Raw genomic sequence first — 27,209 nt, 5'->3', positions numbered from 1 at the left:
AGCCTTATTTTTCACATGTGCTCTCATGCACATAGATTTTGGTGCATAAACAGATTTCTTAAGCATTTTCACTTCTTTGATTTCAAATGTATCTAATATTTTTAAAATGTATATTTTTGTGTTATTTTCACCAATGCCACCCTTGTTTCTTTTAGTTACACACTCTTTCGAGGTAAAATTAGAATACAGGTAATTGTAAAGTAATTATGTTATTGAATAACAAAGCACAACTGTTAGTGCTTTTTAAAATTATGTGGGAATAAGAATCATGACAGACTTGCTTCAGGCACTGCAGTTTTGCCTTCCATTTCCTTGCCTCCTCTCACATCCTTCCTCCTCCTCTCCCCTTTCCTTCCTCTCTCTTTCTCTGTCAATATAAAATCATCCCTGTAGGCAAAACTCTGGTATTTATTTCCATTAAGATGCTGAATGTTTTCCAAATCATTTTCCAAATCACTTATACATGAATAAGTAAAAAACAATAAAATGTATCAATATGTAAAACATTTCACTTGAATAAGTATTTGGAACTTTCACATAGCATTTTTACTCATAAATTAGGTGTCACACATTGAGATGAATTCATGTTTATGTATATATGCTAATTAGAACAATAAGAGGATTTTTTAGGCTTATAAACATGTTCTTTCCCACTCTACCGGTTTGCTCTTATATTTAAGTGCAAAAAAGAAGAGCACTTTTTGTCTGAGCATAACACTGGAATTTGAATTGAGATTGTGGACAGTATGGTTACCGCAGTGTGGTTGCTAGAGGCACTCTGCTGATTTCATATGTATGGGTTGAATAGACTGCATTTTTGAATGGCACCTACATGAATCTAACTATAGCTTTGAAATAAATGAAAGGAAAAGATCCAGCCCAACTGGAGTTTTCATAATGTTCTTAAACTGTGGACTGCAAGGATTCTGGGTGATTTTATAGTCTCAACCCCATATGAAAGATGGACACAAAGAGCCAGAAAGGTAAGATTGATAGCCATCGTTCCTGGAGAATGGAACCTCATCTCAGATGGAAGGAAGGCACATCCCTAGGCTTCTGCCAAGTCCAGCTGGTCTTTACTCATTTTCTTTGATATTCTTTACTTTCAACTTTAAAAATAATATTCATAAAAGTAATATGTGCATTTCTATAAAGACAATGGTTTATTTCTTTCTCACTCTGCCTGTTTTAATGGCCTGTCTTGGTACTTTTCCAGTTTTTAAGGGGAAAGTAATAATACTCAAATACTTCTAGCTGTCCAGCTTATCACTCTGAAACTTCCTCGTGTTATGTCCATCATTTTACAATACATACCTAGAGAAGACTTTCATTTGACAGGACTTAAAGTCATACTAATAATATAAGCCACTGTCCTATTTTTGACTTAGAATAATTTGTCCATTTCCATTTCTCTAGTTAACTTCCTTTTGTAGTCAAAGAAATAAAAAGCTTACATTGTTTCCCTTCCAACATTAGGAATATAAACCAACTAACCAATGTATTACTAAGAACCAGAAAAAAAATTAACTATTCTGGAAATGGTAGATGGAACTTGATTCAGGAGGGCAACTTTTATGCCATAGAGATAAGAAGTATAAGAAAATGTTAAAAACAAAAGATAATATAACCCAAGTGCTGAATATCTGTGAAGCCACATTGATCTGCTTTTTTACACATAAAATAAAAACAATATTACTGATGAAGAGACTGAATCTTCACAGTTTGAGTTCATGAGAATACATTTATCATGACATTCAATTTTTAAAGTCTCAGACAAAATGTTATATAATATAAATGAATACTGTGGTCTCCTGAATTCTGGTTTGTATAGAAATTTCTACAATATCCAGAAGAGAGGAAAAGATGAAGAAGAAGAAACAGAGTTGAGTGAGTGTAGTGTTTACTGTCTAATTCCAACTTCAAGACATATGTATCTGAGCACATGTACCGTGAGAGAGGAGCTGAGACATTGAGACTCAGAACAGCCCTGATCTTGGAGAAAACTGTAAGCTCTTAATGAGGGTCATGCACCAGGATGTATGGAGACCAGCCCTGAGGTTGAGGACTGGAAAGTGAATCCAGGCCCTACCTGCAGAAGGCCTTCTAGGCCACCTTAAGGGATCTAGACCTTTTTCCCCCAAAATAGTTATCCCTGCTTCTCTTCATTCATTTTTCAGTTTATAGAAGTATATCCTTAATTGTTTTCAAAAACAATACACAGGAAAGAAAAATTCTGATGAAAATTCTCATCTTTATCTTGTTTATCATAGACCTTGCCTTTCTGATGCTGATCTACTTCAAGTGTCTGGTGGGGTTTGGCTGTTTATTCATGTTTATGAATGAAAAATTAGGTAGATTAATGGGTCTTTTCTGCTGTTATTGATTTCTTCTCTGATAGTCCGCTCTCTGTATTGGCAGGGCATGCTGACTGTGAGGTTTCAGGTAAACCCTTTGGTTCTCTTAGTGTGCAAGCCACAACAGGGTCTCATCCCACATGCTCTCTTGTGACCTTTTCAGGCTGGGTTAGTCTGGGTCCCCTGAGAAGGAGATACCAAGATTAGAGGTGCAAAACATTAATTGGGGAAAACACCCATTAGAGGAACAGGAATGATAAGAAGGAAGATAAGATGCAAAGAGTTTTCTGACCATGAAACAAGCCTGACCTCTGTGAAGACAGGGAAGGAAGGAAGGCAGAATAGGTCATCTCAGATGGCAGCATAGTTCCTAGAAATATTATGCCAGGCTCTTGGGAAACTCTCAGGACAAAGTAGCAAGTTAAAGAATTTCTGCATCTTGTAAGTTGAGCCTGCCTCTGCGTTCTTGCCACTCTCAGTCATTGGCTGAGAGAGCAGGAAGTGTGGTCTTTGAGTGTACTATGGTGGTACAGTCAGAGTGCAACAGCTGGAGAGGTCAACCAATCACTCTCCCTGTTGCTGAAGAGCTGAGCAATTCACTTTTATGTTTGCCACACATGCCTCCATCAAATGTGGAGTTTATTTCCGCTCTGCAGAAATCTGTGCTGGCCGTGTTACCTGCTTCGGTCACAAGAATGCAACAAAAATGACTACGCGTAACACAGGAGACTGAGGTTTAGATCATGCAATTTCTTTCCATATCATTTGCTAATAAGGCTTTTTTTTTTTTTTTGGAAATGAGATGCCATGAAAGAAGTCTAAATACCCTGAGATGACCATGAAGAAAATCACTTCAGCCACATAAAGAAAGAAAATCTACATGAAGAAGCATGGTGATGACAAACATGCAGACAAAGCCTTTTTGGATCTTTTTGCCCAGCCCAGTTACCAGCTGAGAGATTGATCCCAGACCAAAATACATGGAGCAGAAGCACTGCTCTGCCCCAAATCCCAATCCAAAGAATCATAAACAAAATACAGTGGTTGTAGTTTCAACTCTTTAATTTTAGATGTACTTGTTACTGTATGGAGGGGCCTACTTTAGTATCCCTACCACACTCAGATAGTGGCTATGAGCAGCCCACAAGAAGCCTAGCCTTTGAGTGAATATGGCTAATGAAGTTTCCAGGGAGAATGTTGGAAACTTTAACTGACCTCTTTTAATTGTCCATTATAAAGTGAGAGAAATCAACCAAAAAAGGAGCTGTTTCATATTCAAGCAGAATTTACAGGAACTATTTTTAACTTAGGATGTGCCAGGTTAGAAAATAAAACTATGTCTCATTCCCAGCTCCTCCAGCTGGCATAGTCTCCAAATTAGGAAATGGATGCAGAGCCAAAATTAAATCCAAGACGCTGCCTGTAAAATGTGGCTTTGGGGTCAATATTAAGTCAAAGATCTTCCTGGAAGATGCTTTGTGAAGAAATTAAAAAAAAAAAAAAATAGTGGTATATTGCTTTGATCTCTGCTTGAATAAAGGGCACCTAAGGATATGAAATGATTTGTCCCATGACACCCTGATTCACAAACCGAAGCAGAGGGGCACATACATGCCTTTTGTCTAAGGAGTGGGGTTATAATTCAATGTATAGGAAAGACACATATCTTTGATAGAAACTGTACCAGTTTGGACTGAAATGGACAAGAGATTTCAAAATGAAGTGAGGCCTATGGGCCCCCAAACTTTCACACATAGGAAACAAGTTGAGAAAATCACTCGGCTGCAAATATGGGCAATGTCTTTTACAACATGGTACAGCAACATGGTATAGCTACACTGCCAGGAGACCCGCTTCTGGAGAGCAGAGCTGGACTTTAATCATGTACATTTATTTTCCCCAGAGCAGCAGGGGTTGACGACATATGCTAGGTGGATTTCAAAATTGCTGTGGATGACTGACTACTGTGTAGTTTCCTGTTTTCCTCCTTTTTTGAATGACAGGGGCTGTTGCAGTTATTCTGTCTCTATTTTCCCCATATACATTGGGTGTGGGTCAAGAAAAATGTCTTTTAATTTTTTATCCATTCATCTCTGAAGATAAGATGCTGTGCCCAAAGAATAACACCTGAAGAAACTTATCTGCACCTGGACCCAATTTAGATAAAGAAATTGTCCTCAAGCCTAGGTCTGATGTAATAGAATGAAATTTGGGGGGAAAGTGACGAGTGTGTTTTTCATGAGAGAGGAAATTTTTTGTGGACTGAAGGCAGAAGGTGTGTTTCCAAAATTGGTTCCCAAAATACTTGTTATCCCATAGGCTATTTTGCAGTGTGACTTTACCTTGACCTCATTAATTATGAAGTCTATTTCCCCTCTGCTGGAATCTGAGCTTTCCTTGTTATCTGTTTTTCCAACAGAATATAGCAGAAGTGACTGTGTAAAACTTCCCAGTCTGGGCCTTAAAAAATCTATGGTCTCTGCCTTTACCACTTGGAAGCCAATGGCCTTCTGAAAAGAGCCACTGTTTCAAGGCCATCATGCTATCGAGAAGCCCAAGCTAGCCATGTATAGAGAGGGCTGCCACATGGAGGTGCACTGAGGAAGCAATGTGAGTTAAGCTTTCTCAGACCTTCTAGTCCAGCCTAGCTGCAAGCCAGCTGCAGCTGACTGAATAACCCTTGTGCAGCGGAAAACTCTCAGTGCCCCCAATCCTGGTCCATATATTTATGAGCTAAACTGCTAACTTTTGGAACATTTTATCATGCAGTAATAGATAACTGAAACAGGGATAACTCTCCAGTCTTAGAACGTTCTAGCTTCACCCGTATCAATTGCTCAATTTCCTTAGTATGTTTCTTGTCTTAGCCCAGGGGGTAAATATGGCTACTGCATTTGTTCAGGACACTGATTTGTGTAGCTTATGCAATTGCAGTTCTTGATCAACCATCTCATTTTGTGCTTTGTCTCCTATTCTGACTTGTTATATTTATCAACACCACGAATTTCGTCATGAGAAACAAACAAACAAAAACCAAATAAAATTAAAATACACACACACACACAAAACTTCCTTCCTCTGCTGCATTTTTCTCTGATGGGAATGTTTCTTTTTCCTGAAATGTGCCTTAATCTTAGTTCGATTTTCTTCTTCCTTCTATTCTCAGAGTTTTAACGAATTTATTCTTAATTTAATAACTTTACAATCATTCAGTGTTTGGTGGGACGTAGGCAGAGTAAACTTGAGTGTCTAATCTATATTTGGATATTGGTAGTCCATTCACCTACATTCTAATCATTATTCATTAATTTCTTTATTATTTCAACAAAAGAATCTTCATACATAAAGGATCATAGTAGTTCTTAAAAATATTCTGTTAAGAGCTTCCAATACAGTGAAGAAGACAAGCATTTGAACAGGTAACTCTAACACAAGTTGAGGTGAAATGAGAGCTGGAAGGGAGCAGACAATGTCACTCTTTATTATTATTATTATTATTATTATTATTATTATACTTTAAGTTCTGGGATACACGTGCAGAATGTGCAGGTTTGTTACATAGGTCTACACGTGCCATGGTGGTTTGCTGCACCCATCAACCTGTCATCTACATTATGTATTTCTCCTACTGCTATCCCTCCCCTAGTCCCTCCACCCCCATGACATGCCCCAGTGTATGATGTTCCCTTCCCTGTGTCCATGTGTTCTCATTGTTCAACTCCACTTATGAGTCACTCTTATTTCTGATGTAGAAGTATGGAGATGACTTGACAGAGAAGCACGCATGTGAGCACCCAGCACTTGGCACGCAGCCTAATGTGCTCAAGTAGGAATGTGAAACAGAGTTGTTCATTGAAATGTTTAATGAAAAGTCTTGAATCTTGAAGCATGAGTATGACGTCAATAACCAGACAAGATGAGAAGAATTTTCATGCCCAGGGAAAAGCAGGAATTAAGATTTGAAAGAACCAACAATGGTACCAGAGAGTCTCCTAGCATGTCTGGGGTGCTGGATATGTGGAGGGATGAAGTGACCTATCTAACTCCAAAAGTAGTAGAAATGATAGTAACATATATATAATTTATAAGAAAATATATACATAAAAATATTTCTTTTTTTCATTGATACTGGGAAGTTTCTTAAACACAGTAGTGATAAAATATGAGAAGAAAGTAATGATGAAATTATATTGACTTGGCAATTGTTAGGAAGTGAAAGATGAGAAATAGATGAAAAAGAGAATTTTCAGATTTCCAGCTTGAGGGTTCCTATTTAGCTGCTTCCAATGAAAGTAGGTGGAAACAAACAAGTATTTCAAAAAAACCTGCATCAGAGCTTTTCAATTGAGACAGTTTATGTATAATGTAATTAGCAGGGAAATGGTGGCAAAGGACCTCTCTATGGGTCAGATGCCCACTTCTCTCTTCCACCGCTGTGATCACATGACCTAGATTGTGAAACTGAGCTGCCTCTTAGTCTGATTCACTAAACAGTGTCCTAAACATAGACACTAAAGTAGTAACATGAAATCTTGGCAGATGGCTGTTAATGGAGATCTGAAAATCCATTATCTGGTAACTTACCCATATATTATTTTTTTCTCATAAAAATAGATTATTCAGACCATAGGTAGCCCTTAATAGCATTTAAAAGAGCACACTGAAAGAGCTCATTTCTAATAAAAATGCAATGAAACTCTTTCAGCCTTAATCTCAAGAAAGCAAGAAAAAATGGTTATGATATTTCAAATCAAAACTAATTTGTTAACCTTTATGGACAGTTTTGAAAACTTTATTTCAAACAGTACCTGAATTATCTGAAAAGGAAACCCATTGGATTCACAATCTTAATAAGAATTCTGTCCTGTTTGTTGTTTCTGGATCTTTATGCCATACACTATTTCATCGCTCAAAAACTTTCTGAATGGTTAACATATGCTCCCCATTTTCTTACACCAGGCCTCTTACATGAGGACCTTCTTCCCTTTAGCCTGCAGGTTTTATCTGTTGTTTATGTATAAATGCTTTTTTCAGTAAAGAAATAGAAATCTTAAAGTTAAGATTGAGTGTGAGATAAATAGACCTCTGGTTAACCTGAGCCTTTATATCCTAGATGAAAATCAACCTTTCTGAACTGTAAAATAATCTTCTATTTCTCTACCCCTCATTCCACTCTACCTTCGAATGTAAAACTCATTCACATTAAGGCATCAATGAATGGTATTTCTCCTTAAAGTTATTTGATTTTAAAAACTTTTTCAACAAATATCTGAAATGTTGAAGTTATAGTTTCTGGAGTATCTTAAAGCACAGAAGTGCAGGAAAGTATTCAAGAGTTGAAAGAGGATTAGCTTGAAGTTCCATGAAGTTAGGTGACCAGTGAAAGAAATTTCATAAATAAGGAGCCAGTTTGGAAAGAAGAGTCTTTCCAGAATTTGAAAATTGCATGATATCAGAAACTATCTACTTTCCAGTTTACAAAGCCACCATTTAGCTGGGTAGCTGGGTAGCCACATTTCCTTGTATTTCTATTACCCTAGCCCAGACCATCTGAAATGCAATTGTGAAACATAGATGAGTGAAGTTACTAATTATGAAGAGAAACCAAACAGGGAAAATTCTTGATTAAGAGTCAGTGAGAGTGTTATCACTTCTCTCTTCTGATAGATGCCATGCTATTGGGAGATAAAGGCAGTTGACAGAAAACCTATAAATAAGGTTGCTATTAGATGTGGGCACAAGAGAAATAAAAGCACAATATAGATTTAAAATATTGACTTACACAGAGGGAAAAGAGGTGGCAAGCACTGAAACAAATCTATCAAGTGTTCAACAGAAATAATTATAATATTAAGAAATCTCATTAGCAATTTATCATAAGAGTATGTGGACACAAATGAGATTTAAACTAATATTTCCAGGCGATACCTTAGCTCTGTATCTCCATGGACTTAGAAACATTGATCAAGTTAACATGACCTATTATAATTAAAACTCAGCCAAGAGAGTGTACTAAAGAAAATTTATAGGATTGGGCTTCTGTAAGAGCTCCATAACCTGATGAATCATTACCCCCAATCTCTGTTACTATAGTTCTACAGCTCTCATTATAATTCTAGTGAGAAAAGCACTTAATGAAACAGTTCTGAGGAGGAAGCATGTTTATCAAACTTTGCTAATTGCATTATCCTTTGACCATCTAAGAGCTCTACTGATGAGACCTTAAGGGAAGGTCTACTGTCAAAGGCATACTCCAGTTGATCTCTACTTAAAAAGAGTAATTTTTATCCACTGGAAAAGTTGGCAATGATAAAAAGATTATTTTTTTCTTTCTATCCAGGAAAAACTTGAACCTCAAACTGTAAAATAGTAAAAAGGTATCCTTACCACTTTTTCCCTAATTTATGCTTTATTAGCCATACTCTACTGGTTGTGCCAACAGTCCTAATTTGAGATTAAAATAAAAGCTACATTAACTACTCAACTTGGTAAAGGTATACCACAGCACACATATAGTATGCTATTTCCATAAGCCTTCCCAAATTTGTGCCCACTTCTTTTATATTTCTTCTCTTCTCCCTTTTATTTATATAGTCTGAAAGAAATGACTGGGACTGAAAATAGAACATTTAAAAATATGCTTTATTTTTAAAGTCAGGTATATTTAGGTATACTAAACATATTGTAAAATTTACCTTTTAGATATATAGTTCTATGAGTTTTGACAGACACACAGAGTTGTACAGCCACCACTATGATAAAGATATGGAATATTAAAATGGGATGTTTGTTTCTAAATTTTTTAGAAAAATGATGAGTTGGGAATGATTGAGGTGGTTAATTATAGGAAGTTGACTACAGTGAGAAAGACCATGAGAAAATAAGGCTGAAGTGTCAAATCAAGGAGGTTGGCTAAAAGAACACAGTGTCAATGATAAAGGTTGGAAATTTGGACTCTGTGAAAAAGACCATATATACATATAGGAGACCTGAAGGCAGGTGGCAGAAGGGAAAGTACTTTGATCCTTCATATTGTGTCCTTCTTCGCATCCAGGGACTCCTTCCCACCTTGTTTTTCCCAGTCACCTCTATCTTCCCCATTTCATGAGTCCTTTATAGCAGGAACAACTGCATTATACCCCGTGAGCTTTACATTGTTTAATTTTGTGAAGTTATGGGGCAATAATTTTCCAACTTTAGTGAGATTCATAGTTGTCTGTGGAACATTTAAAAATACTTGTGACTAGATAAACTCTCAAAGATCATGCTTCAGTTATTTTTAGGTGGAACTTCTTTTAAATGTAATTGGATGTTGGAAAGCAGAGTGAAATATTTTGGTATCAGGAATATTTATAGACACAAAATATGCCATGAAGTAATTATACAGTGAGACCTCTTTCTGTTAAGATGATAGGGTGCACCCTACACAAAAGTAACCTCACTCTGGACCAGCTCTTACTCCTTGCTCCACACAGAGTTGAGGAAGGGTCGAAGAACTGGCTGCAGAATTGTGAAAGCTACCGATTAGTTATTGTAGTCTTCAACAGTTCTCTGTAACCCTTTCTTCTATATAATAATATCCTCTCCATTCCCTTCTCATTCTTTAAGTATATGTCCTCATGCAGAAAAGGACTGGTAGTCATTTATATTCAGAGTGAAACACATTAATTCTCCTCTATTAAATCTCTTAGCACTTTCTAGCTACTTAATGCTGACTAAAATAACTTTTTAAAAGCTATTATTAAAGCAGGGACCATAAAACAGCAACTTGCCATACGAACATGCGTCATATTTGGTAAACAATATCTTTTTTACTGAACTTACTTGATCATTTTCTATATTTATGTATTTTTATTGTTTAACATATTTTTTAACTGACAACATTGTATATATTTATTGTGTACAACATGATGTTTTGAAATATATATACATTGTGGAATGGCTAAATCAAGTAAATTAATGTATGCATTACCTTATGTAGCAATTCTGTAGTGAGAACGCTTAAAATCTATTCTCATCATTTTTCAAAAATACAATACATTGTTATTAACTACAGTCACTATGTTGTACAATAGATCTCTTGAACTTACTCTTCTTATCTAACTTAAGTTTTGTATCCTTTGATATTGGTACATAATGGTTTAAATGTAATTTGAATTACGTGCCAATATTTAAAAATGAAGATATTTTATACAAACTATATATATATATATATTTTGTTGTTGTTGTTTTGTTTTGTTTTGTTTTTTTTCTGAGACAGAGTCTTGCTCTATTGCCCAGGTTAGAGTGCAGTGGTGTGATCTCAGCTTGCTGCAACCTCCACCTCACTGCTTCAAGTAATTCCCCTGCCTCAGTCTCCCGAGTAGTTGGGATTACAGGAACATACCACCATGCCCAGCTAATTTTTGTATTTTTAGTAGAGACAGAGTTTCACTATGTTGTCCAGGCTGGTCTCAAACTCCTGACCTCAAGTGATCTGTCTGCCTAGACCTCCTAAAATACTGGTATTATAGGCTTGAGCCACCACACCTGGCCGACAAACTATATAAATTTCTTCCTTGGTAAAATGTCTGTAATTTAAAATACTTTAATGTAATTAGTGTGATATTACATAGCTGTATTGTTTTGTTTTGTTTTGTTTTAATTCTAAAAGTGATCAGCCAAAACTAGTAATTTGCAGGAAGGGCCATACACCTAAGACAGCTGTTTTAAGCCCTCTTTTTGCTTTCTTCCAATAATATGTTTTTATTGGTGAAGTGCTGGTCTTGCTCTTTCGTTTCTCCAACCCCGCTGCTCTTACTTGCATTTCCCACCTGGCCTTGTGGACATTGGCATCTATGAAAACGGCACTGAAGGAATTTCAGATCCTGTCAAACAGGTGTGGCAGCAGCTCTCAGCTGAGAAGACTTCTTTTAGTGTTCAAAGTCATGTGAATGAAAAGCCTTGAAGACAAATTTGCATTATTCATTTTGGCTCTTAGAAGGAAAATATTAGACAGCCACTTAGAACCATTGAACTGTCCGAATTCTCTTCCTTTCTCTTTCCTATCTTTTAATCTTAATCTTTCCTGTCTTTCCTATCCTTCTGCCCTTAATGTCACACAGCTGGAGATCCAGAGGTCTTTTACCCCACTCCCCATAGTGCCAATGCCAGCTAATGAAAGCCAGTCATATGAGACAAAAAGCTGGTTCTTTGAAAAGATAAACAGAATTGACAGACCATTAGTGAGATTAACCAAGAAAAAAAGAGAGAAGATCTAAATAAGCTCAATTAGAAACTAAACTGGAGATATTACAACCAATACCACAGAAACACAAAAGATCATTCAAGGCTACTATGAACACCTTTATGTGCACAAACTAGAAAATCTAGAGAAAATGGTTAAGTTCCTGAAAATATACAAATCTCCCTAGATTAAATCAGGAAGAAATAGAAACCTGGAGCAGAGCAATAACAAGTAGTAATATTGAATCAGTAATTTTTTAAAATGCCTAAAAAGGAAAAGCCTAGGACCAGAAGGATTCACAGCTGAATTATATCTGACATTCCAAGAAGAATTGGTACCAATTCTGCTGAAACTATTTCAAAAGATAGAGAAAGAGAAAATCCTCCCTAAAATCATTCTACGAAGCCAGTATCAACCTAATACCAAAACCAGGAAAGGACATAACAAAAAAAGAAAACTACAGACCAATATTCCTGATGAAGATTGATGTGAAAATTCTCAAAACACCAGCTTGCTGAATCCAACAGTATACCAGAAAGAAAATACATCGTGATCAAGTGGGTTTCATACGAGGGATGCAGGGATGGTTTAACACACACAAGTCAATACCTGTGATACATCACAAAAATAGAATCAAAAACAAAAACCATATGACCATCTCAATTGATACAAAAATATTATTTGATAAACCCCAGTATCCCTTTATGATAAAACCCTAAACAAAATAGGCATAGAAGGGACTTACCTCAAAGTAATAAAAGCCATGTATGACTTTTATTATTTAAAAGCCAACATCATACTGAATGGGGAAAAGTTGAAAGCGTTCTCCCTGAGAACTGGAAGAAGACAGGGATGTCCACTTTCACCACTTCTATTTAACATAGTACTGGAAGTCCTAGATAGAGAAATCAGACAAAGGAAAGAAAGAAAGGGCATCCAAACAGGAAAAGATGAAGTCAAACTGTCACTATTCGCAGATGATATGATTGTGTAACCTGAAGACTCATCCAAAAAGATCCTAGATCTGATAAACAAATAAAATAAAGTCTCAGCATACACAGTCAATGTACACAAATCAGTAGCACTGCTATATGTGAACAGCAACAGAACTGAAAATCAAATAAAGAACTCAATCCCTTTACGACAGCTCCAAAAATCAATCAATCAATAAAATACTGAGGAATATACTTAATCAAGGAGGTGAAAGATCTCTACAAGGAAAACTACAAAACACTGCTAAAAGAAATCATAAATGACACAAACAAATGAAAACATCGATGCTCATTGATAGAGAGAATCAATATTGTATAAAATGACCACACTGCCTAAAGCAACCTACAGATTCAATGCAATTCTCATCAAAATACCATCAGCATTCTTCACAGAACTAGGAAAAACAATCCTAAAATTCATATGGAACCAAAACAGAGTCTGCATAGCAATACTAAGTAAAAAGAACAAATCTGAAGGCATCACATTACCTGACTTCAAATTGTACTACAAGGCCATAGTTACACAAACAGCATGTCACTAGCATTAAAAGTAGGCACATAGACCAATGGAACAGAATACAAAGTCCAGAAATAAAGCCAAATGTTTCCAGTCAACTGATCTTTGACAAAGCAAACAAAAATGTAAATTGGAGAAAGGACGCCCTATTCAATAAATAGTGTTGGGAAAATTAGCAAGCCACATGTAGAAGAAGAAAACTGTATTGTAATCTCTCACCCATACAAAAATCAAATAAAGATGGATCAAAGACTTAAATCTAAGGCCTGAAGCCATAAAAATTCTGGAAGATAACATTGGAAAAACTTTTCTAGACATTGACTTGGCAAGGATTTCATGACTAAGACCCCCAAAGCAAATGCAAAAACAACAAAAAAAGTGCATGAGACCTAATTAAACTCAAAAGCTTATGCATAGCAAAGGAAGTAATCAGCATAGTAAACACAAAACCCACAGAATGAGAGAAAATATTTGCAAAGTATGCATCCGACAAAGGACTAATATCCAGAATCTACAAGGAACTTAAATCAGCAAGTAAAAAACAAATAATCTCATGAAAAAGCAGGCAAAGGACATGAATAGAAGAAATCTCAAAAGAGGATATACAAGTGACCAACAATCATGTGAAAAAATTCTCAATATCACTAATCATCAGGCAAATACAAATTAAAGCCATAATGATATAATGAGATACACCTCACTCCTGGAAGAATTGCTATAATTTAAAAAGTCAAAAAATGATAGATGTTGGCATGGATTTAGTGAAAAGAGAACACTTTACGTTGCTGATGGGAATGTAAATTATAGTACAACAGCTATAGAAAACAGTATGGAGATTCCTTAAAGAATTAAAAGAATTAGCATTCAATCCAGCAATCCCACTATTAGGTATTTACCCAAAGAAAAAGAAGTCATTATATGAAAAAGATGCATGCACACACATGTTTTTAGCAGCACAATTTGCAATTGCAAAGATATGGAACCCACTTAAGTGCCCATCAACTAACAAATGGATAAAGAAAATGTGCTATATAGTCACCATGGAATACTACTCAGCCATAAAAATGAATACAATAATGTCTTTTGCAGCAACTTGGATGCAGCTGGAGGCCATTATTCTAAGTGAAGTAACTTAGAATGGAGAAACAAGTATTGTATGTACTCACTTGTAAGTAGGAACTAAGCTATGAGGAAACAAAGGCATAAGAATAATATACTGGACTTTGGGGACTTGAGGGAAAATGTTGGGAGGGGGTGAGGGATAAAAGACTGTACATTGGGTACAGTGTACACTTCTTGGGTGGCAGGTGGACTAAACTGTCAGAAATCACCATTCAAGTATTTATTGTGAGTGGCCAAGATGGTCAACTAGAAACAGTTATGGTGCATGTCTCTCAGAGAAAGGAATGAAAGCGGTGAGTTAATATAGCACCTTCAACTGAAACATCCAGGTACTTGCATTGGGACTATTAAAGGAAACAACTCAACCCAAAGAGAATGAAGAAAAGCAAGTCAAAATGATAGCCCTCCTGGGAGGGACACAGAGCCAAGGGAACCTCCCCCTCCCAGGGAAGTGGTGAGTGAATGTGCATCCCTGGGAAAGCAGGCTTCTTCCATGGATCTTTGCAGCCCCTCAGGTCAGGAGATCCCCTCAAGAACCCACTTCACCGGGGCGTTCAGTCTAATATACAAAGCTATGTGGAGTCTTGGCAGAGCAGCCACTCAGGCATATGCAGAGTTCCAGGAGCTTTACATACTCTGGCTCTGAGCTTCCCAGCAAAAGTAGCTGCAACTTTGGCAAGATGGGAGGTTGGACCTTTTTACATACCCCTAGGAAAGAGACTGACTCTTAGGGGCCAAGCAGCAATGGTCTGCAGGCCCCACGTCCATGGCACCTTACAGGATAAGACCCACTGGCTTGGAATTCCAGCCAGCCACTGGCAACAATATTGTGCCTCCCTGAGAAAGAGTTCTCAGGAGGAGGGATAAGCTGCCATCTTTGCTATTTGGATGACTCAGCCATTCCAGTGTGTGAGCTTTGGAGAGTCCAGACTAAATGGGGGCAGAAGGGCCCCCCAGCACAGCACAGCTGCTCTACCAAAATGTGGCCAGACTGCTTCTGTAAGCACATTCCTGATCAGTTCCTCCTTACTGGGCAAAATCTCCCAACCGTGGCCTCCAGACACCCCCACTGGTGTTCTCTGGCTGATCAGAGACTTGAATTCTCTCCTTACAGAGTTCCTAGAGGAAGGAATCTGCTTAGATGTTCCAGCCTGCGGGCTTCAGAGACCCCAAGCCAACCAGTACAGAAGCGGCACTCCAGCACAGCACAGCTGCTCTATGAAAGCATAACTAGACTGCCTCTTTATGTGGGTCCTCTATTTCATTCCTCCTTACTTAGTGAAAGTTTCCAACTGGGGCTTCCTGCCAACCCTGCCAGTTTTCTCTGGCCAACAGAGAATTGAAAACTTTCGGTGACAGAGCACCCAGAGGGAGAGGTGGACCACCATCTGTGCTGCTTGGGTGACTCAGCCATTCCAGCCTCCAGGCTTTGGGGAGCCCAAGCTGACCAGGAGCAGAAGCAGTACCCCAGCACAACACAGCTGCTGTACAAAAACATGGCCAGACTGATTATTTAAGTAGATCCCCCGGTCCTGTGCCTCCTGACTGAGTGAGACCTCCCAGCTGGGGTTTCCAGCCACCTCCTATGGGCCTGCATTCAGGCCAGTAACAAGTCTGTACCTCCCTGGGATGGAGCTCCCCGAGGAAAGGGCAGGCTGCCATTTTTGCTGTTTCATAGCCTTCACTGGCAATACCTTCATGTACTGGAATATCTGAGGTGACTAGGGACTAGAGCAGACCCACACAAAACACAGAAGCCCTGTGGGAAAGTGGCCAGTTTAAAACAAACAAACAAACAAACAAACAAACAAACCCACCCAAAGGCCAGCAACCTTAAAGTTTGAAGGTAGATAAGCCCACAAAGATGAGAAAGAATCAGCGCAAGAATGCTGAAAACTCAAAGCAAGAGTGCCCTCTTTCCTCCAAATGACCACATCATCTCTCCAGCAAGGGTTCAGAACTGGGCTGAGGTTGAGATGGTTGAAATGACAGAAGTGGAATTCATGATCACTGAGTCACTGAGTTAAAGAGGTCCATTGTAACCCAGTGCAAAGAAACTAAATAGCACGATAAAACATTTCAGGAGCTGACAGAGAAAATAGCCAGTATAAAGAAGAATGAAGTCAAACTGATAGAGCCGAAAACAACTATGAGAATTTTATATTGTAATCACAAGTATTAATAGCAGAATAGATCAAGCAAAGGAAAGATTCTCAGAGCTTGAAGACTGCCTTTCTGAAATAAGACAGGCATACAAGAATAGAGAAAAAATATTGAAAACGAATGAACAAAACCTCTGAGAAATATGGGATTACATAAAGAAACTGAATCTATGAATGACTGATGTACCTGAAAGAGATGGGAGAATGGAACAAATTTGGAAAACATATTTCAAGATACCATTTATGAGAACTTCCTCAGCCTACCCAGAAAGGCCAATGTTCAAATTCAAGAAATGCAGAGAATCACAGTGGATATTTCACAAGAAGCTCATGCCCAAGACACATAATCCTCAGATTCTCCAAGGTTGAAATGAAAGAAGAAATGTTAAAGGCAGCTAGAGAGAAAGGTCAGGTCACCCACAAAGAGAAGCCCATCAGACTAACAGTGGATCTCTGAACAGAAACCCTGCAAGCCAGAAAAGATTGTGGACCAATATTCAACATTCTTAAAGAAAACAAATTCCAACCCAGAATTTCATATCTGACCAAGTTAAGCTTCATAAGCAAAGACGAAATAAGATCATTTTCAGAGAAGCAAATGCTGAGGGAATTTGTTGCCACCTGGCCTGTCTTACAAGAGCTCCAGAAGGAACCACTAAATATGAAAAGGAAGACCATTACCAACCACTACAAAAACACAATGAAGCACACGGACCAGTGACAGTATAAACCAATCACATAAACAAGTCTGCAAACTAACCAGCTCACATCATAATGACAGGATTATATCCACACATATCAATACTAATCTTAAATGTAAATGGGCTAAATGTCCCAATTAAAAGACACAGAGTGAGAAACTGGATAAAGAACCAAGACATACTGGTATATGTCTTCAAGAGACCCATCTCACATGCAGTGACACACATAGGCTCAAAATAAAGAAATGGAGGAAAATCTACTGAGCAGATGGAAAACAGAAAAACACAAGGGTTTCAATCCTAGTTTCTGAAAAAAACGGACTTTAAACCAACAAAGATAAAAAAAAAAAAAAAAAAGACAAAGAAGGGAATTACGTAATGGTAAAATGTTCAATTCAACAAGATCTCATTATCCTAAATATACTTGCACCCAACACAGGAGCACTCATATTCATAAAGCAAGTTCTTAGAGACTTGAAAGAGACTTAGACTCCCACACAATAATAGTGGGAGACTTTAATACCACACTGACAATATTAGACCATTGAGATAAAAAATTAACAAAGATATTTAGGACCTGAACTCAGCACTGGATCAAATGGACCTGATAGACATCTACAGAACACTCCACCCCCAAACAACAGAATATACATTCTTCTTATAGCCACATGGAATTTACTCTAAAATCAATCATATAGTCAGAAGTAAAACACTTATCAGCAAATACGAAAGAACTGAAATAAAAACAGTCTCTCAGAACACAGAGCAATCAAATTAGAACTCAAGACTAAGAAATTCACTCAAAATGATACAATTGCATGAAAATTGAAAAACCTGCTCCTGAATGACTTTTTGGTATATAATGAAATTAAGGCAGAAATCAAGAAGTTCTTTGAAACTAATAGAAAGATACAAGATACCAAAATTTCTGGGACACAGCTAAGGCAGTGATAAGAAGGAAATGTATAGCTCTAAATGCCCAAATAAAAAATTAGAAAGATCTCAAGCTAACAACCTAACATCACAACTAAAAGAACTAAAGAACCAAAAGCAAACAAATTCAAAGCTAGCAGAAGACATGAAATAACCGAAATCAGAGCTGAACTGAAGGATATAGAGACACGAGAAACCATTCAAAAGATCAACAAACCCAGGAGCTGGTTTTTTGAAAAAAATTAATAAAATAGATGGAACACAAGCTAGAGAAATAAAGAAAAGAGAGAATATTCAAATATACACAATCAGAAATGATAAGGAGGATATTACCTGTGACCCCACAGAAATACAAATAACCACCAGAGAATATTATGAGCAACTCTGTGCCCATAAGCTAGAAAATCTAGAAGAAATAGATAAATTCCTAGACACATACACCCTCCCAAGACTAAATCAGGAAGAAACTGAATCCCTTGATAGACCAATATTAAGTTCGGAAATTGAGGCCATAATAAATAACCTACTGACCAAAAACAAAACAAAACAAAAAAAACCCGAGGACCAGACAGATTCACAGCTGAATTCTACCAGATATACAAAGAAGAGCTAGTACCATTCCTACTGAAATTATTCTAAAAAATTGAAAAGGAAGGACTACTCCCTAATTCATTTTATGAGGCCAGCATCATCCTGATACCAAAACCTGGCAGAGACACAAACAAAAAAGAAAACTTTAGACCAATGTCCTTGATGAACATCCATGCAAAAATCCTTAACAAAATACTGACAAACCAAATTCAGAAGCACACCAAAAAACTAATCCACCATGATCAAGTAGGCTTCATCCCTGAGATACAAGTTTGGTTCAACATGCACAGCTCAATAAATGTGATTCATACATAAATAGACTAAAGACAAAAACCACATATTCTGTCGAGAGACACAGAAAAGGCTTTCAATAAAATTCAACATTACTTCATGTTAAAAAAAAACTCTCAATAAACTAGGTATTGAAGGAACATACCTCAAAATAGTAAGACCCACCTATGGCAAACCCACAGCCAACATCATACTGAATAGGCAAAAGCTGGAAGTATTTCCCTTGACAACCAGCATAAGACATGTATGCCCTCTCTCATCCCCTTTTTTCAACATAATACTGGAAGTCCTAGCTGGGGAAAGCCAGCAAGATAAAGAAATAAAAGTCATTCACATAAAAAGAGAGGAAATCAAATTATACCTGTTTGCAGATGATGTGATCCTATTGAAACTAGGCCTCATAAAACTTAGAAACTAGGCCTCATATAGAGAAAAAAATTAACACCAGGTGGCTCTGGATAGGGTCCCACCCTGCCTCGATAGGGTCCCACCCTGCCTCGATAGGGTCCCACCCTGATAGGGTCCCACCCTGCCAATTCCGGGAAACAACCTCATGGGGTCCCACCCTGCCAATTCCGGGGGTCCCACCCTGCCTCGAAGTTCCCGGAATCAGCAACTCCAAGAAAAAACCTCATAAGGTCCTGCTCTAACCAATTAGAACAAGACACCTTGCTCAGGCCATAGCTAGACCCAATTACCACGCGCCTAAAGCTTTGTTTGAATTTCGCGCCTTAAGCTGTGTTTGAACTTGTGTTTGCCTATATAAACAACCTGTAACAAGCACTCGGGGTCCCAGGGCCAACTTAGAGCTTGGGACCCTAGCGCGCTAGTAATAAATAACTCTCTGCTGTAAATCTCGTGTCGGTGATCCTTCGCGGCGACCCCTGCCCAGGAAGGAATCGACAGTTCGGTTCCAACACTATATCTAGAAAACCCCATCATCTTAGCCCAAAAGCTTCTTAAGCTGATAAAAAAACTTCAGTGAAGTCTCAGCATACAAAATCAATGTGCAAAAATCACTAACATTTCTACACACCAACAACAGTCTAGCCAAAGCCAAGTCACGAACGAACTCCCATTTATAATTGCCACAGAAAGAATAAAATACCTAGGATTACAGCCAACTGGGGAGGTAAAAAATCTCCACAAAGAGAACTACAAACCGCTACCTAAAAATTTGGAGATAACACAAACTAATGGAAAGACATGTCATGCTGATGCATAGGAATAATCAATATTGGTAAAATGACCATATTGCCCAAAGCAATTTATAGCTTCAATGCTATTCCCATTACACTATCATTGACGTTATTTACAGAACTGAAAAAAATATTTTAAAATTCATGTGGAACCCAAATAGAGACCAAATAGCCAAAGTAATCCTAAGCAAAATTAATACAGCTGTAGGCATCACACTACCTGACTTCAAACTATATTATAGGGCTACAGTTACCAAAACAGCATGGTACTAGTACTAGAACAGACACACAGACCAATGCAACAGAATAGAGAACTCAGAAACAAAACAACACACCTACAATTACCTGATCATCAACAAAGCTGACAAAAACAAGCAATGGGGAAAGGATTCCCTATTCAACAAACGTGGCTGGGAGAACTGGCTAGCCATATGCAGAAGATTGAAACTGGATCCCTTCCTACACCTTACACAGAAATTAACTCAAGATGGATTAAAGACTTACATGTAAAACCAAAAACTATAAAAATCCTAGAAGACAACCTAGCCAATGTCATTCAAGACATGGGCAGGGGCAAAGATTTCATGAAAAGACACCAAAAGCAATTGCAACAAAAACAAAAATTGACAATTAGAATCTAATTACACTAAAGAGCTTCTACACAGCGAAAGAAATTATCAACAGAGTAAACAGACAACCTACAAAATGGAAGAACATTTTTTGCAAACTATGCATCCGACAAAGGTCTAATATCCAGCATCTATAAGGAACTTAAACAAATTTTCAAGAAAAAAACAGTCTAATTACAAAGTGAGCAAATGATATGAACAGGCATTTGTCAAAAGAAGACATATATGCGACCAACAATCATATGAAAAAAAGCTCAACATCACTGATCGTTAGAAAAATGCAAATCAAAACTACAGTGAGATACCATCTCACATCAGTCAGAATGGCTACTGTTAAAAAGTCAAAAAACAACAGATACTGGTGAGATTGTGGAGGAAAAGGAATGCTTCTATACTGTTGGTGGAAGTGTAAATTAGTTGAACCATTGTGGAAGACAGTGTGGCGATTCCTCAAAGTCCTAAAGACAGAAATACCGTTTGACCCAGCAATTCCATTGCGGCATATATACCCAGAGGAATATAATTTATTATGTAGGACATGTAGGCATATGTCCATTGCTGCACTACTCACAATAGCAAGGACATGGAATCAACTTGAATGTCCATCGATAGTAGACTGGATAAAGAAAATGTGGTACATATACACCATGGAATATTATTTCGCCATAAAAAAGAATGAGATCATGCCCTTTGCAGGGTCATGCATGGAGCTGGAGGCCATTATCTTTAGCAAAGTAATGTGGAAACAGAAAACCAAATACTTCTTGCTGTCACTTGAAAGTGGGAGCTAAATGATGAGAACACATGGACACATAGAAGAGAACAACACCCACTGGGGCCTTTTGAAAGGATGGAAAGTGGGAGGAGGGAGAGGATCAGGTATAACAATTAATGGGTACCAGGCTTAATATATGGGTGATGAAATAATCTGTACAACAAACCCCATGACACACATTTACCTAGGTAACAAATTTGCACTTTTACCCCAAACTTAAAAGGTAACAAAAATGACATATCCGTGTAACCAAAAACCACACGTACCACCAAAAATATTGAAATAAAAATTAAAAAAGAGAAAGCCAGTCATAGCTCAGTGATCTGTGGTTTGATGCATTTCAACAACCAGGGAAACAGAGCTCAGGATTAGTAGGTGCTGCCAAAACTCTCTAATAAATTTATAAAGAGGTATATATTAAAGGAAATAATAGGAGCCTTCCTACACTCAAACTACACTGGTAAGAAAGATCAGGAAATCTGTGTGTATGTGTGTGTGTGCGTGCATGCTTTTGTGTGTGGTGTATACATTATAATGAAACTTAAAGAGTATGCAAATATATGGGGTCACTGAAAATTTGAAGTTTAAATAGTGAATGACCCAAATGAGAACACTAGGTATTACTTTTGTGTACAAAGTAAATATTCATCTCAGCCTTTTGAGTAAGCTACCTCCTATATATGCTTAAATCCCATTAGGACCATGACTATGTATACCATTAAATATGAGCACAACTATAATTGTTATAGTATAACAATTGCTATAAATATACCAATTTAAAGAAAATTTATATCAACAGAGGAAACATCTTTATTGTCATTCTTGAAGTTTATTGTTTGTTTAATAGAATAATGTACAAAGCTTCATGAGTATTTACTTAAAAATACATAAAATTTGTGTTATCAGGAATTTTTTTGGGTTGTTCACAGTATTCCCAGTGCCTAGACTAGTTTTAGGCATGTAGTATAATGGAATTAAAAAAAAAAATTGAATAGATAACTATGTATGTATTGGTGTGGATGTATTTGTATGTGATACAAAGAAGTGTCTGAGCATTTAGGTAGAGAAATATGCTAATATCTGTAATTACATATTTTTTGTATTTCTTGAGTAAAAAATTAAAATTATGGAATAAAAATATTCCAGTTCCTATATGCCTATTTCATTATAAAGATTCAAATTTTTCAAGATTGGCAGAATAATAATATTAAATATAAAATGTTTATTCTTTTATTTGTCAATATACATTTTAGATTATGAAATAAAAGTACCAAGTTCTTACAGAAGGCACTTTTTACCAGTCTCTGCTTGGTAGGAAACAGGTGTTCTGTGTTAGATCTCAGAAAGTAACACACTTTTTTATTTCCCAAGACAAAACAAAACAATCAGTTGCCCAATCATGAAATCATTTTCATCTTCACACCAATGGGGATTTGAATATGAGATAGTAATTATCTTCTAGTGAGTACTTGAGCTCTTTCAGTGAGAGATGCTAATTGCTACAAAATGCCATTTTTATCTAGCACTCTTGGAAATTTTTGTTGTACTGAATTCAAATCCCCACCACTTGATTGACATCTGTCAGAAATTTATCCTTGAGAAATCTACAGTTGAAGTTTGCAGTATTTTCTATATCGATCACCTGTGTAGAAACCTTGAAATACTTGGGGGAAAAAAAAACCAACATTGATTTTGATTACTCTGCCAATGTGCTTCCAACTAAGGAGAAGGAGTGAAAAGAGAGACAAGAGAAAGGAAAAATCCAGAGGACTAGATTTAAGTCCCTCGAAGTAGAAATGAGAACCTGGTTTTTTGTTTCTGTCTTTTATGCCACTTACACCTCTATACTGAATGCCCCTCCTCCATCTTTGTCCTAGCTCTGGGAAAATTAAGTTTGTTCTGTCCTCTTAAGGCACACGGAGGCTCCCCTTCCATAGTCTTGCTACCTGCCTCAGTGTCTAGGGCCCCACCCTCCATTTAAGAGGATTATGAGTATCTTGGGCTATTGAAAAGTAGTCCAGAATAATTTGGATGGGGCCGAGATAAGCTTTGGGCAGAGACAGGAGACACTCCTGAGGGAGAGTCGGCAAAATGAGAAGTTTTTACCATAGGACACCTGAATCAAGTCTGAAATGGCTCTTTGCCTCTATCAATGCATGGTCAGTGGTAGCTGATGCTGTGGATTCTGTTTCAGATCCTGAGACTCTGGCAAAGTCAGTGGATGGAGTGGACCAGATTGGAGGCGGCACCTTGTTTATTTATTTTTTTCTTACTAACCTCTGGCTTCCATCACCTGCAGCTTTTTTCTCTTCCTTTCTTTTAAGCTGTGAAATGCTCATCTTTTTAGAGAAGACCTAGACCTCTTCTATGCTCCCCAAGTTATGTTTATAGCATTTACTTTGTGCTACTATCTATTTTCTTTCTAATATTAATGTTGTTATATGTGGAAAAAAGAGGATCGGTATATCTCTGCACTAAGCAGGATAGGAAATAGCCTGCTTTAAATAAATTTTACAATCTCAATTAGAAATATTGAAATGTCATTTGAATACAAAATAATATACACATATTTTGGTAAAGCCTATCTTTTAAAATAGATTATTTAAACAAAAAATAAGATGGTATAATTATGTAGTCCAATATTGTACAGACTTTTGGTTTATAATAAAATTCACATTATAGACTATGTTATTAATTACTTAAAAATTCAGTAAATTTTTACTTGTTATTAGATATTATTTATCTTATGTAATAGTTATTTTAGATTGCCATTATATGATTAATTGCATTAAATAAATGTATATGTTCCATTTACCTTAAAAAATGAACTGTGTGAAATATACAACATCATTCTTGAAAATTAAGAATGGAAACTACAAAACTATTCACTAAATACAAAGACCAAACACATCTTTGAATTAAGGAATGGCTAGATAAAAAAGAATGTCAGATGAATAAAAAGCAAGGAAGGAAAATAGAAAATGGGTGGATAGAAAAGCATGTAAAGTGGATGGAAGATTCTGAGATAAGTTGGAAGCAGAGAAACAGAAACACACATACTTAAACCATTTTATAGAAGGAAGGAAACAGAAGACAGTGAATGATCCACACACACACACAGTGGGTTTAGCTCAGTGCCTGATGCACATTAGAAACTCAGCACATGCTTGTTGAATGAGAGAATGAAAGAAATACAGACAGAGAAAAATAACCTCATGAAATAAAAGGATCAATACTGTGGCCTTTTATAATATTGTAACTGAAGACTTAAATCCTGATGTGATTTTGCAAATACTCTCTAGGCATAAATGCCTTTCAGTGTTTGAAATACAGTCTGGTTTATATAAAAGATTGTACTTGTTTAAATCTAGTTAAGTGTTGACAATTTCTGCTGTTAGAACAAGACATATGTAATTTAAGACAGAAGATAATTCAGAACTTTTTAAAGAGTATAGCACAAAACAGTGTCCATAGTTAGATATGCTCAGGAATCCCATTATGTCAATGCATTGTTCTCTACTAATCATGATTTTATTATTTTCACAGGAATACATTAAACTTACTATTGTTTCTCCCTGGAATATAAAATTATTGGCAAGGCAATTATTGGTAAGGCCAACCTTGTCCAAAAAGTTGTCATAAGAGTAAATGCCCAAACATTGGGACGTGGTAATATAAATAATGTTATGCCAACTTAGTTGAATTGTAAAGACTAGGTAATCAATTACAAACATTCTTCAAAGAATGATGTTACAACTACATATGAGAATGAATACAAATGCACAGGATTGGGAGAAAAATTAGAAAAATAAGTATGTGGGATCGGACCCGGTGGCTCACGCCTGTAATCCCAGCACTTTGGGAGGCCGAGGTGGGTGGATCACGAGGTCAGATGATCGAGACCATCCTGGCTTACACGGTGAAACCCCGTGTCTACCAAAATTACAAAAACAAAATTAGCTGGGCACAGTGGCAGGCGCCTGTAGTCCCAGCTGCTCGGGAGGCTGATGCAGGAGAATGGCATGAACCCAGGAGGCGGAGCTTTCAGTGAGCCTAGATTGCACCACTGCACTCCAGCCTGGGCAACAGAGGTAGACTGCGTCTCAAAAAATAAAATAAAATAAAATAAAATAAAATAAAATAAAATAAAATAATTAAATATGTAATTTATGTAAATGGTAATATTTGAATTTTCGTGTTTTTATTTTGGACTGACATATCTTTTATAAAAAGTAAAAGATTTTCCAAGATCACTCAGAAAATTTATTTTCTATGCATAAATTGCCCAAAGTTGACATTGCTATATGCTGCATTCCTTTGAAAAACCCTGAAGTAAAATTATATATAAAATTAACTCTTTTGGGGCCAGGCACGGTGGCTCACGCCTGTAATCCCAGCACTTTGGGAGGCTGAGGCGGGCGGATCACGAGGTCAGGAGATGGAGACCATCCTGGCTAACATGGTGAAACCCCGTCTCTACTAAAAATACAAAAAAATTAGCCAGGCATGGTGGAGAGTGCCTATAGTCCCAGCTATTCGAGAGACTGAGGCAGGAGAATGGCGTGAACCCAGGAGGCGGAGCTTGCAGTGAGCCGAGATCGAGTCACTGCACTCCAGCCTGGGTGACAGAGTGAGACTCCGTCTCAAAAAATAAATAAAATAAAATAAAAATTTCAACCATGAAACTCACACTTTTTCATTAGATAAGTAAATATTTATTCTATTATTTAGTATTGATGACACCTAACATTTACCTGCAAGTGCATTTTCCAAGGTTTATTTTCTCTACTGAATTTATGGAGGAGCCACGGTCAGGCATTTTCACACCCTATTCTTCCTTGGGTCATATTTTTGTTGTTTAAGGTTGTCATGTCATGGAGGAGATCGATGATAGGTGCTTCAGAAGTGAAAAGGAAAATTAATTTAAAACATCTCATCAATATCTCTTACACAAATTGTAAAGCTGTGTATTTTGTACTTCAATTATTGGTAGCTAGTTAATCTAACCTTTCTGATTAGTTAAGGGCAGTGAGCTGGAGGCATTGTTTTAAAAATCAATTTTTTTTTTTCTCCTGAAATACGATTGCATTAAATAGTGCTTACAATTATCCAGGTATGGAATTAACATTACTTAAACATAAAATGGAAGATCTTTATACTATCAACGAAAGAGTGATAGTGATGGTGTCGGTGATATTAACAGACAGAATAGATGCTAGGTCCAAATGGAGCCTTGGAAATATACTTTAAAATTATTAACTTCCCCAAAATTGTCCGTGACTTCGGCAAGTGTTAACTAACTTCACCTTTATCAGTGCCATCACCTTTCCTCTCTAGTTTTCTGCCTTTTAGATATCTACTAGTATCTAAATTTTTTATTTTATGTAATTTATTAATTTATTTTTGTTTATCTTTTAGATATCTTTTATCTGTCTTTTAATAGTTCCAGAGATCACTGGATTCAATGAGAAATTGATTGCATCAGAGTGCCCTCACAAACATATCTTTAAGATGAAGGAGAGGTGGGGAAAGTGCATTTGATTTTGTCCTATTGTTTAATTTTATTTATCTCTCTGAAGAATTTTCATTCAATTTGAAACATATACTTAGAGTTTTAAGGAAAATGTTATCTGATCTTAAACATAAAACAAGTTAGGGTGAGCCTGGTAAAATGGAAAGCTGTAGAAGACATAGAAAACCAAAAGGAAAATGAAAGT

At 36.9% G+C, this 27,209-nt stretch overlaps 1 long non-coding RNA gene across 1 annotated transcript in view; it reads left to right on the top strand.

The window, feature by feature from the left end:
* Positions 1–740: 740 nt before the first annotated feature.
* Positions 741–27,209, top strand: part of LOC112424817 (uncharacterized) — an 82,861-nt gene continuing 56,392 nt past the window's right edge. Inside the window, exon 1 of the long non-coding RNA XR_003015750.2 lies at positions 741–983. This is a non-coding gene — a long non-coding RNA (uncharacterized lncRNA). The remainder of the gene's footprint in view (positions 984–27,209) is intronic.

The sequence above is a fragment of the Macaca nemestrina genome, chromosome 6, assembly GCF_043159975.1.
Source record: "Macaca nemestrina isolate mMacNem1 chromosome 6, mMacNem.hap1, whole genome shotgun sequence".
NCBI lineage: Eukaryota > Metazoa > Chordata > Mammalia > Primates > Cercopithecidae > Macaca > Macaca nemestrina.
This window is presented reverse-complemented; position numbering and strand designations above follow the sequence as displayed.